Raw genomic sequence first — 18,508 nt, 5'->3', positions numbered from 1 at the left:
CGTTTTAGTGTGTTAAATATCAGGTGCACTACAAAGCGAACGGCGGCTGAAGCGCATTGAGAGCTAAGAAAAGCTTAATCTAAAAGCTGCTTAATTCTTGAAACAAAGTGTCGTGTTGGATTCTGTCCAACACGACAACAATTTCGATATTGACAACTTTACGCGTGAAATAAAACCAAAACCCTTCTAAGACGCTGAATTGGAGGAAATGATCGATGCGACTCTATGCTGAACGCAGGAACAGCTTGCATCGGTATTACTAATAATCCACCGAGTCATTTCCAGATGATTGCATGCTTTTTCAAAATAATGTTGCAAAAAAACAATTGCGCGCCTGACATAGAAAGCAAAGCTATAGCAAAGGAATAATTTACTAGTGCCAGGACAATGTTTTCCTATTATTAACGATGCCATACGAAAGAATAAAAGTTTATGTGTATCTCATCCAATTTTATTCTTCGTATTGGAAATGGCATTCAAAAATAATTATTTTCGTTTGCTTAGTTGCTATTGTTCAATAACTATTCATTTGATAAAGTATCAGAAGTAAGTAAAAATTTGGATTTTTTTTGAGGATGTCTTACTCAACAACAACCCACTCAGAGAAAAATGAGAGTGCGTATATGTAAGCCTTGTTTTCTTTATTGTTTTCGCCTTGTTTATCCCCTCTTTATACTAGTATTTCCTAGTTTTGTTAATTCATGCTCAGCTCTAATCAAAATGGCGTCAAAACAAGAAGCTTTGCGCAAGCGCGTACTATAATTCTAACTGAGCTGCTCAAAAATCCGGAAAAAGTTTGCTATTTTAAAACCACAAATGTTCCGGTTTCGAATGTGTATGCTATTCTGCAAACCTCAACAATGATTTGCAGTGGAAGACCGGTCAAAGTAATTAGAAAATGAGGATTTTTTTTGGTTCAAATCAAGGTTCTTTAATCCTGCGGGGCGTGACTGTCAATGTCAAAAATGTGTCCCAGAAGGAATGCTCGGTGAAAATTTCATCACATTGCGCTCAAAAACACATAAGTTGCTGAGCAGCCACTTGATCTCATTTTTACCCAAAATACGCAACCCGACTCGTTATCTGCCTCAGTGTCGTCAAATCGAACTTTTATTTTAGACTTCAAGCTCCTTGGTGTCCAAACATAACTGGAGAGCAGCAAAATGTTGAATAGTAGAATCAAGAAAAAAAAATACATTTCATCCAGGTAACCTGCTTTGAGTTTAACCAGAAGAATTCAAAGAAAACTTGCTTACAAGAGCCAGGAAGTCGCTTTCCCCAAGAATTACTTCAGCAGCAATCATTGCCGGTTGATTTTTTCTTCTACGTTCTACAAAACAATTGCAACAATTACAACGGTGTTCATATGAAGATTCAGCCAGTCTGTCCAAAAAAGTCTGCGGAGTGTTCTTTAAGAATTAATAGTAATAAGAAGTGGCATGGTTATTATTATTTTATCCGTACTTGTGTGTAGTGTGGCTTTACCCTTCCTTCTACACGCTATCTGCTCTACTATACCGATCCTCGTTCCTCCTGCCAAATATCGCCAATCATAATTCCCTGGAGAAGTTTCGCTGTGCGTCCTTCTGGCTAGTTTTATTGATAAGATTGACTTATTTTTGTTAAGAGGAAGTCACTTGAAAGTATTAAAGAGTTCAGTGTAAAGAAAGGGTAAGTGGTGGGGGAGTCTGAAAATAAGCTCATAATCAAGTCCTTTTTTAAATCGAATGGCCTGATTCTACTAAGATTCAAAACCACGACCATCCGCTTGACAAAGCGGAATCTGTAACCTTGCGACTACGCAGCTTCCCTACAACTAATACTACTTCGATGAAATGTAACTATGGCACATTTCTGGACACTGATAGTGATAGTTAGGTTTTTGGACACCAAACCTCAAAAATATCTAACAATTCTTGCCTTGTTTGATAGTCGGGAAATTTGTTACCGACCATAAAAATCTTTAAATCATCAGCCTATTCCAAGACGAGCTGCAAAATCATATAAAAACAAAACTAAAAGGAGCGATCCAAGAATACTTCCTTGGGGAACGTCTGAAGAAGTTTTGATCGTCGAGATACTTAGGATTTGTAGTGAGCAGTTTACGCAATAAATAGTAAGTGATAAGCAAATCGTACACTTTTTGCTTTGTTTTGCGATTCTTAAAATGTTTAAAATCAAAAAGTGAAAACCCATTCTACTTGAACTGCTATCGAATCCCACTGCTGTTTTGTTCAAAATGAACTTTCAACGATTTTGAAAAACAATTTGTTTATAATCGCGAAACATGGGTGGAGAATGAAGAAAATGTTATGCACAACGTTTATCATAATTCAAAACGATCCAACCCTGTCCGATCAAAATGTCGTGATTAATTTTGCCATCAATGGTGTAAGATAAATAACGCCATCAATGGTGTAAAATAAATACTTTTTTGTTATCTCGTTGTCCTTTTTAACGTTTTAAAGAAGTAAAGTGGCTGGACGAGATTCTATCCCATTCCCGATAAAAATTTCTTGGAAGCAAACCGATCAACAGTTTAAAACGAGTTCCCCATAAAACCTCTAAATTTCATATTCCATGCAATAATCATGTTTTAATTAAGTGGAAATTGTGAATTTACTCGTAAATGGTTGGTATCATTTTGATTATTATCCAATGATGCTAGATTTGCTCAACCTGATGTCAAAAAAAGCTAAAAGAGTATTTAAATTCACTAAAATTATTGTTTGTGAAAGAACCAATTAATAATAAACAGCATAACTCAAACACTGAAATAGAGTAATGAGTAATGAGGTACAACATGATTATTTAAAAACAAAAAAAAAATAATCTAAAGTTAGGTTTTGTTACCAAGTAGTATATAAACTTGCGGTTTTTCAAACGTGTTCCCAGAATTTTTTGAATAAATTCGTAGTACCGTTTATTTGTAGTTTAGAACCATCTTTTGTCCTTTTCTGCTTTATTTACTTTTATTCCAGCCACCAAATATTACTAATCAGTCACGTCTGCTTCTCTATTCAAGATCAACATGTGTTTCAAATCCAAGTTGTGGATTTCAATACCATGTTTAATTTAAGTTTTCAGCGTTTTTGCGACAATTCTTTTCATTTTGTTAAATAATAATACTACTAAAACCACTAAGAGCATGTCACTGCACATAATAAAATACATCATCTAATTTCCAACCACAGGGAGCTTCGTAGCCGCTTTGATAAGCGAGTGGTCATGGGTTCGAATCTTAGTAGAATCAGGCCATTTGGTTGTCAATGGACTTTAACATGGGTTTATTCTCAGGCTCTCCACTACGTACTCTTCCTTCAAGCTGAACTCTATAGTACCCCTGTCAACTTTCATTCTTACAAAAAAAGTCCCTTTTTATAATAAAACTGTTCTGAGTAACGTATAATAGTTCTTTTCAGGGAATTGTAATTATGGCGCGGTCTTGGCTGGAGGAACGAGGTTTCGATAAGACTCCTTCCTCTTGACATAATAAGTCCCTCTAGAATTAACCTGGCCAGAGAGGAACGTTAGGTGTAGCCTCAGTTCAGGGAGTTGTAATTTGGCGATATTGGTAGGATAGGAAAAGCCTCGGTATAGTAGAGCAGTAAACTTGAAAACAAAAGGGTAAATTCTCACACACAAGCACGGATATAAATGAAAAGCGTATCATTCACTTCAATAGTGATACTGCCAATAATATGAAGTGCGGAACACAGAAAACACCTGGGCAATATCACAATAGATCAGATGTCTCTGGTCGCAGTGATGAGTCCACACAGAGGAAAAAAAAAGAAAAAAATTCCAACCATCTGTTTTGATTACTCGCGCTAGCAGCTACTAACAGTGCTGACAACACTGGCGTACAGCTTGACGTACGCAGTTGAGCTGGAACTAGAAAAAAGTTAGAAAACTAGAAAAAAGCTCCAGCTAGAAAAAAGCGCTTTTGAGACGAGTTCCGCCTCTATAGACCGATTTTTGCCGGTAAATAGTCACGATCGCAAATGATGGTTAGTGTGAAAAGAAAAATATACAGATTTTGAGAGATCAAATAACGAGAATGTGTTCGAATTAGTGAAAATTATTCCAGGGTCTAAGTTGTTTAGCTGTAAACAAAACCTAGTTAAGTTTTGCAGGTTTTGTGGTAAATTCAAAAGCGTAAGTTGATAGTTTTAGCTGCTCTGATGCTGAAGTAGCAAATTTGGAAAATAATAATTGCGAATAATTTACAAGATTTAATGAAGCATTTCTGATATGTGTTAAAATGTAAAAGTTTCTCCAAAACTTCACCAAATAATAATGTGAAGCCCCTATATTTTTATTATTCAAAAGTGACTAGACGTCCTACGTCCCTCGTTTCGGTTAAATGTTCAACTTCAAAATACGTCCCACGTTCATTTTAAGTGCCCTGCAAGCGTTTGAAATCTCTCGCGTTTTAATAAAATTGGGATTTAGTGGAAAAATCAAATAGACAGTTGATCGATATTTTTAATGCATACTATATGTAATGGAAACTTGTTTTATTGAAGTACCTTTTATTTAAAAACCGACATTTTAAACTATTTGCGATTTTTGACGCAGAGCGTATCAAAAAATCACATTGGAGTTTGGCCCATAAACGCCTGAATCGGCGTAAAAACACATGAATTTCGAAATTTTTTAGAGATGTCTGCCCATTGATATTTGAAAGGACTAAAAAATGGAGATATTTTCTTATGCGAGTCACGATGAAACCTTGAACGAAAAAAAATTATTAATATTCTGGGCTTCGAATTAGGAAATTTACCGATACTCTAGGAAAAATCATTTGAAACGAAGCGTGAAAATCAACGTTTTTGAGAAATCCACGCGTAAAAGAAAACGTGTAATTTCAAAATATTCGCAAAAAAAAAACATTGAACAAATTTCATGTTGAGCGTTTTTGTATAATGAAAATAAATATTGAGAAAACGAATACCATCCGCAGATAGTATTTCGGTTATGACTTAGAACCACTAACAGTCCACATAAGCGCAAAGTTAATTGTTTGTAATAAAATAAAATGTAAACTTTGCCTATTTTTGATGTTTGAAAAAAAAAAACTGTTAACAAAACCGCTTGAAAGCGAAAAAAGTATATTTCACATAATTTTGATAGTAACCAGAATCCACAAAATTTTCCATAGAATTAGCCATCCAACTGATGTCCCGCGTTGGAACTTTAACTCTCTGATCGCTTCACACTATCCATAATATTTTTGTTAATTGATACTTCAAATTGCAGCTATTTTTAGTCTCATTAACCTACTCCAGCTGACAACACAGTCTCACAAAGAGATGTAAAACAATGTAAAAAGATGGAAAACATTGACCTTATTGAAATGCACGAGACCGAGAGTGGTTCAATTATTTTTTTGTCAGCTACCCATAAATACCAGCAATTTTCCACTGCACCATTTACAAGGAATCCATTTCATTAACTGCAGGAGCATTTTATTAATGAGTTGAAAGCAAAAGCGTTTTTGCTAGTAAATGATATTGCTTCAAGACACAGCCATAAGAGTAATTACTTTACTTGATGAAACTTAATGTTGTGTTCAACAGCACAAGTTGTGTCATCATGAGAACAGTGGCAATAGCTTGAAATACATATTTTACAGCTATTAAATTTTGATCAATATCGACAATTTCTTCCAGAAAAATCTTTGAATAAACATCAATTGTAACCATTTTCTGGGTGCTGAACATTTTTCTGTGAATACGTTTGAGGGGATCTCTCTAGATTAGAAACTCGATTTATAACCCGGAGTTAAGTTCCATGCTGTACGTCTCTGTCCGATTGAAGTAAAAGCAAACAGTGTAGCAAACGCCTGGATCGATTGTCCAGGTCTGTATGCCATTTCCCAAAGCGAAAAATTGCAACAATCACCAACCAACCTATTTCGAGTCCGCAGATTCATCACACTGAACTGAATTGATTTCTTATTTGGTCATTGAAATCCGAACCAATAAAAAAAAAACAACAGGCAAAGACAACCACGAAACCGTAAACCCCCGAAAAACCGATCTCAGCTCACTTTCCTCTGGCGCCACCATGAATCATGAATGAATCCACGCATAAATATTTAGGGTAGTGCTTTTCGTACCGTTTGTTTGTCTTTCGCACATCCCGCAGCAAGCACCCAGTTTGGCTTTCCACACTTGACCACTTGGGATGCGCGTGCTGCGGCACTGCGAACAAGGGGCACTGTTTATGCACGGCTCAGGCGATCTCGTCCGACGAAAGCACCGCTTTCAGTTTTCCGAAACGAAACTGACAAAAACTGTAAATAAACTCCGTTTTCTTCTTGATACCGTCTGCTTCACTCAGCTCTCCGCTCCGATGAGATACGGGCATATAATCAAACCGCCCATTTAAGGCCAGTTTATGGTTATTTTTGGTCTGCTGAACTGCTTCCCTATCACAACACACTTCTTCACGATTGAACTGCTGATAATTATGAATTCACGGTTCTGCTTCTCTGGTCAAAACTGCTCGAGAGAACATGCGGGTGATCGCGAATTTTCAGACGGAAGCGGAACATACGCCACAACGAATGCTTACGGGAAGACCGTCTAACACCGAATAACCACAGTTGGTTGTATTTCCACGCAATCGGAGTCCCGCAGTTATAACCAGAAAGCAAGTTTTCCACACACAGTCGTTATTTAGGTTCTTGTCGGTTCAATCGAAAACAAACCAGGCAGGTTTTGTGTTCATTGCACAAATGCTCTAGGTAAAGTAGCCGAAGCGAATGTAGGCTGCAATTGCATCTCCTGGAAAATCTGCACCAGCCCGTTACGTTGCAGCAGCGACGACGGTCTGAGCCTGCGCTACTTTCAGCCGATCAGGTTTATCTTCTTTCACTAGCGACGCGTTACACATCTTGCTGGCCAACTCGAACGACCGCGGGCTCCCGAAGGTCGTGATCTATTTTCCCGACGCTGGGAGAGCGAACCGTTGGACACCGCTGGGACTCTCGATGCGTAGATCCGAAATCCGCACTGGATACATCTTTACCGAGCGAGCATAACCAAAGCACTAAAGCACACTTTGCCATTATGGTAGGTTAGTTTCGGGGTGGTGGTACCGACCGTGTACAGCTGTTCGTGTGGCCTGACGAATGAAAGCCCCTGGCCCGTTGCGTTGTGGAGCGAAAAACGACGTGCAAAGCGGTAGAAAAGGCGAAAAATGCGCGTATTACACTAGGGAAAGGTGGGAGATGATATTTTTAACCTGTTGAGCCGAGACTCACTGTACGAAGTTCTTTTTTTGTGTTTATTTTTAGTTAACCGTTCGAGGTGGTTACTGTTAGTCTCAGCTTGTTGCCCAAAATTAGGTACCTTCCCCTAGTTGGGCTCGCTGAACTTTGTAGGTAGAGAAAACAAAGCACAAAGGTAAAAAAGGGATTATCATGAAATTCTCGCCTTCCACTTTTGTTGGTTGGAGTTTTTTTTTGCTTGGTTTCATTGAGTTGATATCGCTAAAACAAATAAACACCAGTAAATGTTTATATATTGAGAACTTAATAAAGTAAAATAAATTTCGTATTTAAAGTGGAATTGAAAAGTCAATAACAAAGTCACATGTTAGAAAATATTATATACTAAATTTCAATATGTACTAACACATGGAATACCCGAAAACTAAAAGAGAAAAGCAAATGAAGGAGATTCGCGGAAAAGCATATGAACCCATTCTTTGTGGGTTATTCCGTGTGGAATCGAACAACTGAGCTTTGATCTCATTCTAATATTCGTACAAGATATACAGAAAACCGTATAATTACTAAGAACGGTTTGGGAATAGATCGATCTGCTATGCGGAACACAGTTTGTACCAATTGTGCTTGTCGAAAGCTCTGTTTTGAAATGAAAATTGAGTAATTAACGCGAGGAATAGCTTCGATAATCAATATTTAATGAAACTGTATGACAGCGTTCAATATGAATGAAAAATCATGTGCACGCAAATATTAGGTGAAAAGGAGCAAATTCAATCCTTTCCCGTGCCCTTCACATAATGATACTATCACTTAACGATTTGTTGACCAATTTGACATAACAAATGCCATATTTCAGGTTGCCAGCCCAACGGCGTTTTTTTTTTCTGTGTGGACTCATCACTGCGACCAAAGCTTAGATCTATTGTGATATTGTCCAGGTGTTTTCTGTACTCCACACTTCATATTATTAGCAGTAACACTATTGAAGTAAGTGATACGCTTATCATTCATATCAGTGCTTGTGTGTAATTACCTTTCCGTTTCAACCTTACTGCTCTACAATACCGAGCCTCTGTCCATCCTAACAATATCGCCTAGTTACAATTCCCTGGAGAGAACTTTCATATGTTACTCACACCAGTTTTATCATAATAGGGACTTATTTTTGTTAGGAGGAGAGTCAACAGGGGTACTGTAGAATTCAGATTGAAGGAAGGGTACGTGGTGGGAAGCCTGAGAATAAACTCATGCTTAAAGTCCTTTGACAACCAAATGGCCTGATTCTACTAAGATTTGAACCCACGACCACCCGCTTACCAAAGCGGACTCTGTAACCTTGCGGCTACGGAGCTCCCCAACGGCGATTAATTAGTGGGAACTTGGGCTCAATTTTTCCCAGTGTGCAATGGACTCGAAAATGTATAGAAATAGAAAGTGTCTCAAGAGTCCGGTGAAGTTTTGACCAGATTTGACGAGCTGCCACTATCGGTCGATTGAATTAAAAGTGACTACAATCCTCACAATTCAAAAGTATTCTGACCAAACGAGAAATATTAGATAATTGTCGAGCGAAAATTGGAGGTTACTCGTAATACTGCAGATGTAAAAAGATGATGGAATAAAATGGTCGCCGAAGATCACCAACACAGAGTCCAAACTTTGTTGGAGGGTATCCGAATAAAAGTTTTACTATATTTTTCTGAAAAGGACAATAAATTGTTTGCATATTGATAAAGAAACATTTCTGTGCCTTCAACTAAACTAAAAATAAAGCTAATTTTGTGGTTCTGGATTTATCAAGTTTTATGATACCATCACTTTGTTTAATAATTTTACCAGACCAAACGATAGGCTACAAATATACACACTAATATCGTCAAAACTTTTTAATGGTGACAGTATATCTTCTCGGGTTTTAATTGATTTTTTTTCGGTGAGATTGAGCAGCTTTAAAAACAAACAAGCCTAACAATTACATGATAGGATTTACAAGCCTTCTGCCACAAAATATTCACCAGATACTCATTCGATTTCGAGATATACAATACGTTATTCAAGCACAATCTAAACATTTTTCTAATCAACTAATATTTGTCTATAACATTCGCAAGGGAGAAGTAATAAAGGCATGGGACGAACAATACTCTAGTATGAAGTATGTATAACGAACGATACGCAGCAAGGTGTTAATTGATATTAATGAATTTAAGGTCAGAGCCATGCATGGCACAAAAGAGCTTTCTTCAATAAAATTTTGCCATAACACCGTTTTCTCATTATATGTTATGAAAAACGGTTCATAACCGTCTTTCGTAACATTTACTATTAGTGGGTCAAATATCAATTGTATTTAGTGTTTAGGATCATTTGATGATGAGTTTTGCATCGCATTTGTAACGTGATAATAAAAAAAACCTAAATTAATCCATCTAGCGGTCAGACCCAGCCTTTTTCATTCAAACTTTTATTTGTAAAAATAGATTTACATGAACGCTTCAAGCCAATCAATGTAAATTGACTTTTTAGGTTCTAAAATATTGATGCTGTAATCTATACATATAAAAATGCAGTCCGGTCTGTCTGTCTGTCTGTCTGGTCCATATAGACTCGATAACTACCGAACCGATCGACGTGAAAATTTGTATGTAGGGGTTTTTGGTGCCGATAAAGGTTCCTATGATAGTTTGAGACTCCTTCCTCTTCTGGGACAAATGAAACAAACTTCTGCACAACTCAAGAACAAACCAAGGAAATGAAACCGAATTTTGTATATGGATGTTTTAAGGGGTAACAAATATGTCCATAATAGTTGGACGTCCCTCCCTTTTCTGGAAGCTAGGGGTTACATACAAATGAAACGTAAATTTCGCACAGCTCAAGAACCAACCAAGAAAATACAACCAAATTTGGTATGTGAATGTTTTTAGAGGCAACAAATGTGTCCATAATGGTTCGACGCCCCTCCCTCTTCTGAAAGGGAGGGGTTCCATACAAATGAAGTATAAATTTATGCACATCTCGCGAACTAATCAAGTAAACGGAAACAAATTTGGCAGGTGAATGTTTTTAGTGGTAACAAATATGTTCCATAATCGAACTCAGGCAACACTTCGGATTGTAAGATGGCAGCTTTCGGTTTCTGGAAAACAGCCTGAAATGAACGATTCCCATTAAATATGAGTATCTCCGGAACCAGAAAAATGCACAGAAGCTAAAAATCGATCACAGACACAATCTTGAATTTTAAGATGGTGACTTCCGGTGTCAGACAGACAGAAATCGATTTCACAGGCAATTTTAAAGTCCAAAATGACGACTTTCGGTTTCTAAAAAACAGCCCAAAGTGACCAAATACCACCCAATATGAGTATCTCCGGAATCAAAATATTGCAAGAAGCTAAAAATTGACCTCAGAAATGATTAAGAATTGTAGGATGGCAACTTCTGGTTTCTGGAAAACAGCCAAAAATGGCCGATTTCCCTCTAACATGAGTATCTTCGGATCTAGAATGATACACAGCAGCTGAAATCAACCACAGACCCCATTTTGGATTTTAGGTTGGCGACTTCAGGTTCCTGTGAAACAGCCGAAAATGATCGAATAACACCCTATATGGGTGTTTCTTCAACCAGAATGACGCTCAGAGGCCAGAAATTATCTTTAATACCATTTTGAAATCCAAGATGGCGACTTCCGGTTTGTGAAAAACAGCCTGAAATAACCAAATACCATCCAATATGAGTATCTCTGGAACCAGAATGATGCAATGAGCTAACAATTGACCTCAAGCACCATTTTAAATTGCTCAATGGCAACTTCTAGGAAACAGTCGAAAATGACCGAATAAACCGAAATGACCGAAACTCAAGATGGATATTTCCGTAATCGAGATGATGCATAGAAACCAAACATTGACCCTGGACACCATTTTGAATTTAAAGACGACCACTTCTAGTTTCTGGAAAACAACCAAAATAACTAAATACCTCCCAATATGGGTATTTCTGGTGTCAGATTGATGCCAGAAAATCTGCTGAAAATGACCGAATACCACCCAACATGAATATATTCAGAATTAAGGCAATGTACAGAAGCCAAAAGTCGAGGATGTTGTCATTTCGATAAAACCAATCATTTCAAACGATTTGTCTTTTGACTTTGATCATATCCTATGGCCGATTCGTCGTGCATTAGCAGACTTTAAACACATCGCAAGGAATCAATGAATTTGGAAATTTCAAATAGTACGATACCACATTTCAATTATGTTGAGGCCACATATATCGATCATAGCAGGTATAGTTTTAAGTAGTCTTTGAATTTCTCTTCTTTCCATAACTTTTGAGCCACAAATCAAGTTGTTATAAAGTTTGTTATTCGTAAGTTTGGGGGATGACTCGTTCGTATGACACTAGTTATGTTCAAATAAGTCATGTAATCTTTGAGATAATAGACTTTCGATGTTTTATTAACAATTTGATACAAAACGGTTGCTTAAGTTCGATTATAATCAAATGAAATGGGAACGTATAGGGCAGCCAAACTTTGAAACCAAGTGTTCAATCATAATTCATCAGTTAACCCTTAACTAACCCGCTCATCTGATAATAATATTGATCAAATCGGTTGTGTAGTTTCTGAGATAATGAAGTTTCCTGATTTTCACATTTCGGTTCAATACAGACGAAGTTACAGTCCGATTACAGTAAAATTCAATAGGGTGTTATGAGGCAGCTAGACTTATTTATTTATTTATTTATTGCAACTACCAACAGACATAAATAACAAATTCTAATGGTTAATTAATAAAAAATACTACGAAACAGAGAAATAAATTTGGAACGTAAAACTCGATGCGATAGATGAAAATCAAAGGCAAATGACACTCGGTTGAAAGCTCGCTGAATACCAATGACGGCACCGTTAGCACTGTAGTTTGTGCGGCGGAAAGGAAGTTGCAGCGTTTCTAGATGGCGCGTTTAGGTTGATCAAGCGGAGAATGGCGGAGCAATCAATCCGGGATGTCAAAATGTCTGACACTACCATGGCGCGTGCTGTTTCTCGGCGAAGCTGGAGAGTATCAAGCTGGAGGAGCTGGCAGCGGTCCTCATATCGGGTATTGCGCATGGGCTGTTGCCAGGGGAGCATTCTAAGTGCGTAACGCACAAACCGGCGCTGGATGCTTTCGATGCGATGAATTGCGTTGTTGTAGTGAGGAATCCAGACAGTAGAGCAAAATTCTAGCGAAAACCGAACAAGCGAGCAGTAGAGCGTCGTTAAACATTGTATATTTCTAAAGTCCCGCGTCAAGCGACAAATCACTTCCAGTTGCCTAGAGGCTTTAGCAACAATGAACGATATGTGTTGCTTGAAGGTTAGTTTGGAATCCAGGAGATCTCCAAGATCCTTGACGTATTCCACTCTCTGTATTGGAGACCCATCCAACGTGTAATCGAAATGGAGTGGGCGGTGCTTTTTTTTGTAAGATTTGGACCACTGCGACCATTATTTTGATCTTTTGTTGTTTGTGTGGGCGGTGCTTTTTGGTAAACGTTATCACAGAGCATTTCTCGGGGTTTAGTATCATGCAATACAATTTACACCAGCGTGCAAATAAGTTGAGCTGTTGTTGAATGCTTCATCAGCGAAGGCAAGGCGAGGGCATTTTAACGAGTGATGTACGTCATTGAAATACAACAAAAACACCAGCGGGCCAAGACTACCTTGAGCAACCCCATAAGTAGCAACGAATGATTCCGATATTTCGTCGCCGATATTTACTCTAAGAATTCGTCCCCGCAGGTAGGATTCAAACCAGTGAAGCAAGTTGCCGCTAAATCCGTAGCGATCGAGTTTGGCAACAGTGATTTGATGATTTACTTTATCGAACGCAGCGGAAAGGTCCGTGTAAATCACATCGGTTTGACACCGTTTGACGAAGCTATCAAGCACGTAACTAGTCAGACAAAGCAAGTTAGTAGCACAGGAGCGTTTAGGAAGAAATCCATGTTGGTCGTCCGCAATAGTGCATTGGCAATGAGAAAAAAAACTGGTTGGAGAACGGCTAGCTCGAATAGTTTCGAAACTGCACACAAAGCCGAAATCCCTCTATAATTGTTTATTTCCGAGTAATCGCCTTTTTTGTGGACTGGAAACAAAAAGGTTTGTTTCCAAGTTGTGGGAAATCTACCAGTAGCGAGTGACAAGCGAAACGAGTGGGTAAGCGGTGTGATCAAGCCGGTAATACTGATTCCTTCCGTTGTTCGTTGAGAAACTTCCAAAATTTCTTTGGATCAGCTCGCAGTTTGCCTTCCATACGAAGTCTGTAGTTAGAGTAGCACCGTCTCTTATATTCGTGGTTTAACTGTCGGTTTTTTTTAAGAGGGGGATTTGTTAGTAACTTAAGTATTTATGATAAATATTAGTAAGTAATGAGTATGTGTGCCCAATCACAAATGGTGACTTCTCAATACTGTTAAAAATTTGTAATTTTAATTGTTAGGATTTGTTTGCTTTCGCAATTAGGACATATCGTTCGTAGGGATTTAAAGCTACTTGTCAGAAAAGGGGAAGTAAACTTATCAAGCTTAGGAAAATGACTGGAGAGCGACACAATACTGACGACTTTTCTCTCTTTTCTTTCTAACAGCCTCATGCATGAGCTATTCATGAGAGCTCATATACAGCTACAACTTACACAAGGCATCGAAACTCTCTTGTGTTGCGTACGACAGCTCATTCTTGCGAATGTATTTTGTTCGTTCGGACATGACAGTCTAGGTTGCTCATTTTAAGGATGTCCTGTTGCTGTTGACAGCCTGCTGATCGGCTACGGCTGTCATCGACTCGCATTTTTTCGTTTCTCCTTTCTCACAGGCCGGTGGCATATTGAATACAAAGCAAACCGTTTCCATTGTTGGTATTGTTCCCCACGTAAGAAAAAACGTGCTTTGCACCATCTCTCTTTCATTCTTTCATCGGCCTTACTGTCGTGAATCATAATCGCCTGACATCCCGCAAGGATTCGTGCTGAAGGACGTCGGAAGATTATAGGCTGTCATTTGCGACAGCTTGGAAGAACCAACATTCATAACGAGATGAAAAATAACAGCTCGTTTGGAGTTACATGTGTGCTGTCGTCAGTTGCTGTCGGACTGTTTACCGAACGTGTGGGGAGCAGAAAGAGCTGTGCAATACAATGAGAGCCGGATCAGTTGAAAATTTGCTGTCATTTTCTTGCAGTCATTTTCATAACACTGCTTATAACTAACTTAATTGCTAACTTATTGGCTATATAGAGAGCTTATCATAGCAATTGAGGAAACACCAGTAAGTCTATGTAATTCGAGTGTAACAAACCAAGAAGGACGCTTCAAAATCATTTTCAGAATCTTATTCTGAATCCTTTGGAGCGTTTTCTTCCTTGTTGAAGAGCAACTTGGCCAGATCGGTACAGCATAAATCATTGCTGGTCTAAATATTTGTTTGTAAATCAAAAGTTTGTTCTTTAAACAAAGTTTAGAATTCTTGTTGATGAGAGGATATAAACATCTCGTATATTTGATCCACTTGGCTTGTTTACTCTCAATGTGCTCTTTGAAAATAAGTTTTTTATTGTAAATTAGTCCCAAGTACTTAACCTTGTCAGACCAACTTTAAATAAGCCCATTTATCTTGACAACATGATTATTGTTTGGCTTGAGGAAAGAAGCCCTAGGCTTATGCGGAAAAATTATCATTTGAGTTTTAGATGCATTGTGAGAGCTGCATTTCTTTTCGGTGGCGGAGCACGTTTCCCGCTAGCCCTTGCCTTGTCATAAGTGTGTGTGTGAGTAAGTGCAAGGTGAACAAGGAAAAGCGAGAGAAGTGCGAGTGCAGGATGACCGTTGCTCTTGCGTGCGGCACTTTCTCGCACTAGCATGATAGTTCAGAGAGGACGCGGGAATTAAAGGATAAGTATTAGTGTTGGTCAACCCGGTGGCATCACTGACGTTTACGTACACATAAGTGAAGCCAGCATTAGCTGGATCACTGGATTAATTTTACATGCGTGGTTGGTTTGACAGCTGATTCATCGAAACAAGAAAAAAAGCATTGTTCATACGTGCACACAGTGTCGGTGTTGAGCGGCAGTGTACTTACGTGTTGTTTTCGGATGATATGTTTTTTACACATAACGTCGAGAGGTTTACTTGATAAAACAAAAAATAAATGCGTTGCATTGTTATAGAATGTACACAACGTTTGCTCTTGCCGATTGCGAATGGCGGTGTTTCTTGCAGGTAGCTGGCAAACGTGCGATGACTTTAAGAATACCATCTCAATGTATGTGTAAAAGAGAAAGCGTATCAATGCCTGTGTGTTTCAAATTTACAAAGCTAAGCCAAGCTATTTTTTAATATTCAAATTGATTCAAGCCGCATAACTCTCTACAACATATATTATGCTTTGCTCGTCACGCTTACACTGCTGTGTGAACAAACCTTCAAGAACATAAATGAGACTAGCGCCACTGTCTTTCACGGCAGCTTCAGGAAACAAGACCGATGCCACCGGATTGGTGTTGGTGACGTTTTGCCTGTGTTTTTTGTTTGATTTGCATGGCAAAAGGGAACCAATGTTTTTTTTTGTTTTTTTTCTCTGCTTGCATTTTGAGCAGTTTTATGCCCTTGTTTTATGATTTTTCTAGCTTTTGAGTAAATACTGAAACACATAGACAATTTTTAATTTAATTAAGTAGAAATCTTGTCGGTTAGCATGGCAAATAAATTTTGATTGCGATTATTTTGGCATTTTGTTGAATCTAATTAGTACTCGGTCTTGTTAGATATGCATATTTGCATTTTTTAAAATTTTCTAGCTATGAATGCATGAAACTCTGCCAGTTTTTCATACTCAGTAGGTATCTTCGCTTCATTATTCAAGAAGTAAGTGGTAATCAACGCGAAATACCGTGTCTCCGCGTATGCGTCGGTAAGAGGGAATAGAGCGGTCGCGCATAACTTTCCGGGGTAAACGTGTTTTCGGCCCAGGTGAGCTTTGCTCGAATATGGATTTTCGGTGTGTTGTGACTTCCGAGGTGTACCAAACCATTTATTCGCAGACTGTCCACCCGTAGGTTCTATTCCAGCACGCAGTGATTCGGAGTAGGTTCCGTTCGTTCGATAAATATCGTAAATAATTAATCGCGACAAAACATCGCAATTAATCGCCACCAAATATCGCAATTATTTGCAATTAATATCAGGATTATACGCGACTCGTCTGTCAACGCACACATCCTTTTTTTCTTTTTCTTTCTTTTTTCGTTCGTTTCAAATGGCATGGCCAAGCAAATAGGCCGTTTTTGAAGTTCTCTTGCTGACCGCTTGCAGTATGTGTTGAGGGCCTATATATTTACTTTTTTCTTGTTTTTGGTTTATGCATATATGGTTGCTTCGTAACATTGTGTAGTCAGCTGAGATAAATCAATGAGAGATACGTTTCGGTAGTTGCATAATGACTTCATAAACAGATTTTCGAATATTTGAGTCTGTCTTGATTAGGTTATAGGTCCGGTATCCTTGCGTGCGCTTTATTCTGCGGTGTTACATCATCAATCGGAATGAGTTCGGATCGCGTTATGATTTCCGTAAAAGATATAATGAACTCGTACGCGCGATATTTGGTATTATGAACCCGGTATTAGAACTCAGCGCATCATTTACCAAAACGAAATCTGCTGCAAACCTTACCCTTTTCTCCAACATCCCAGTGATTTCTCGTGGAAGTGCAGAGGTGTTCTCGGCTTCCAATAAAGCGAGTATCACGTCAACATATTCCTATACACACTCCTTCTTTGACCTGCATTCGGATGCGGCCGGCGCTGGTATTGCCTAATATAAAGATTAAGGTCACCAGTTTTTACCCATTGAGGATGAATGTTAATCCCAAGCATCATCTATTGGTTCTCTGTGTAATTACAGCTGATCTGGCAATAACGGAGTAGCAACCGCGGGCGGTCAATCATGCTCATGCTCATGCTTAAGTCTCAAAATTTTGATTTCTCAGAAGAGTAAATCTATGTTTAATCTCTTTCTGTAGTTTAACTGTCGGTAGTGTTCGCGAAGAATAAGGGCACCATTCGCTGAGAACCTCTTCAACGAAGATTTTTTCAACGTTTTTAAGCGTCGCAAAGCCGATGTCTGCCACGAACGGTATTTCTGCATCGGTTCCGTGTTTTAAGGACAAACACTTCTATCAGACCGTTTAAAACGCGGGAAAAATCGTTTACAGCCGAATCTATGACAGTTGAATTATGAATGCATATTCAATCGACAGATAGTAACGCATTTATCAAACCGTCCAAGTCGGTTCGCCGAAAATTGAAATTAGATCGAGCAGAAGGTTCCCGGTAGTCAAATCGATCGTCGAGTGACAAAACAAGTGCCGGGTGATGAGGAACGTTTTTTACGAGCGGATCAGGTGCGTAAGCAAGGGGCGGTGCCGTGTCATTAATGCTGACAAAACAGAGGTCTAGACAACGCCCATTCTCGTTCGTTTTACAATTGATTTGCTGCAGTCCTGCGGCGCTGTAACCGTCTAATAGATCCAAGGCGCAGGTATGAAAAGTGGACTGATCCGGGTCAGGATCAGTGCTGATAAAAGTCATTTTCCCCAGCAAAATTCTTCGAAAACTACAGCCAATCGTTTTCAATTTTCACTTCCAATGATCGCAGCACTCTTTCAGATACACTAGATTTTCGTCATAGTAACGTGCTGTTATACTCAGATGAAATAGATCGCGCGCATCGTTCACGGTTACGGAATAAAATTTGACGACAAATCCAACCAAATGATTCTCACTTCAAAGCGAAAAAGAAAAACAAACAGTCCACTCAATCAAAATAAACCTCACCGAAACACTTTTTCACTGACACTGACCGATGCATTGACAATCTTTGTTGAGTGATAAACTGATTTTGTTGTCTTGCTTTCATCGCATGAAATATAATGAGGTGTTTTGACAGTTCACTTCCATGCAAAAAGCGGGAGAGGAGAACTCTGAAAGGATTGTAAAAAAATAACGTTTAGTGATGCTTTATTTCACTTTCACTCAAGAGTGTCAACAAATATCAACCCTGGTCAGGATAAAGAAAACCGTCGCGAGAGGGACGCCAGAATAGACCGGGTAAATTGAGGTCCCCAATAACGATGATCTCATCGCACGGCTTAGCTCTGGCGGCTATCGTTGACAAAGACTGAAGAAGAGTGTCAATCAGTAG

At 38.6% G+C, this 18,508-nt stretch overlaps 1 protein-coding gene across 5 annotated transcripts in view; it reads right to left on the bottom strand.

Annotated features, from left to right (window-relative positions):
- Window positions 1-18,508, bottom strand: part of LOC129719188 (putative uncharacterized protein DDB_G0279653) — a 257,470-nt gene that overhangs the window by 128,138 nt on the left and 110,824 nt on the right. The window contains exon 1 of one of the 5 annotated variants that reach the window (XM_055670708.1): window positions 6,125-7,047. The exons of the other annotated variants lie outside the window; for them this stretch is intronic. The gene's annotated coding sequence lies outside the window, so the exon portion shown is untranslated. Of the gene's footprint in view, window positions 1-6,124; window positions 7,048-18,508 lie in introns of those variants that run through there. 5 annotated transcript variants of the gene reach the window in all.

This window comes from Wyeomyia smithii, chromosome 1, assembly GCF_029784165.1.
Source record: "Wyeomyia smithii strain HCP4-BCI-WySm-NY-G18 chromosome 1, ASM2978416v1, whole genome shotgun sequence".
NCBI classification, from domain to species: domain Eukaryota; kingdom Metazoa; phylum Arthropoda; class Insecta; order Diptera; family Culicidae; genus Wyeomyia; species Wyeomyia smithii.
Note: the sequence above shows the minus strand (reverse complement) of the source record. Positions and strands in the feature narration are given on the sequence as shown.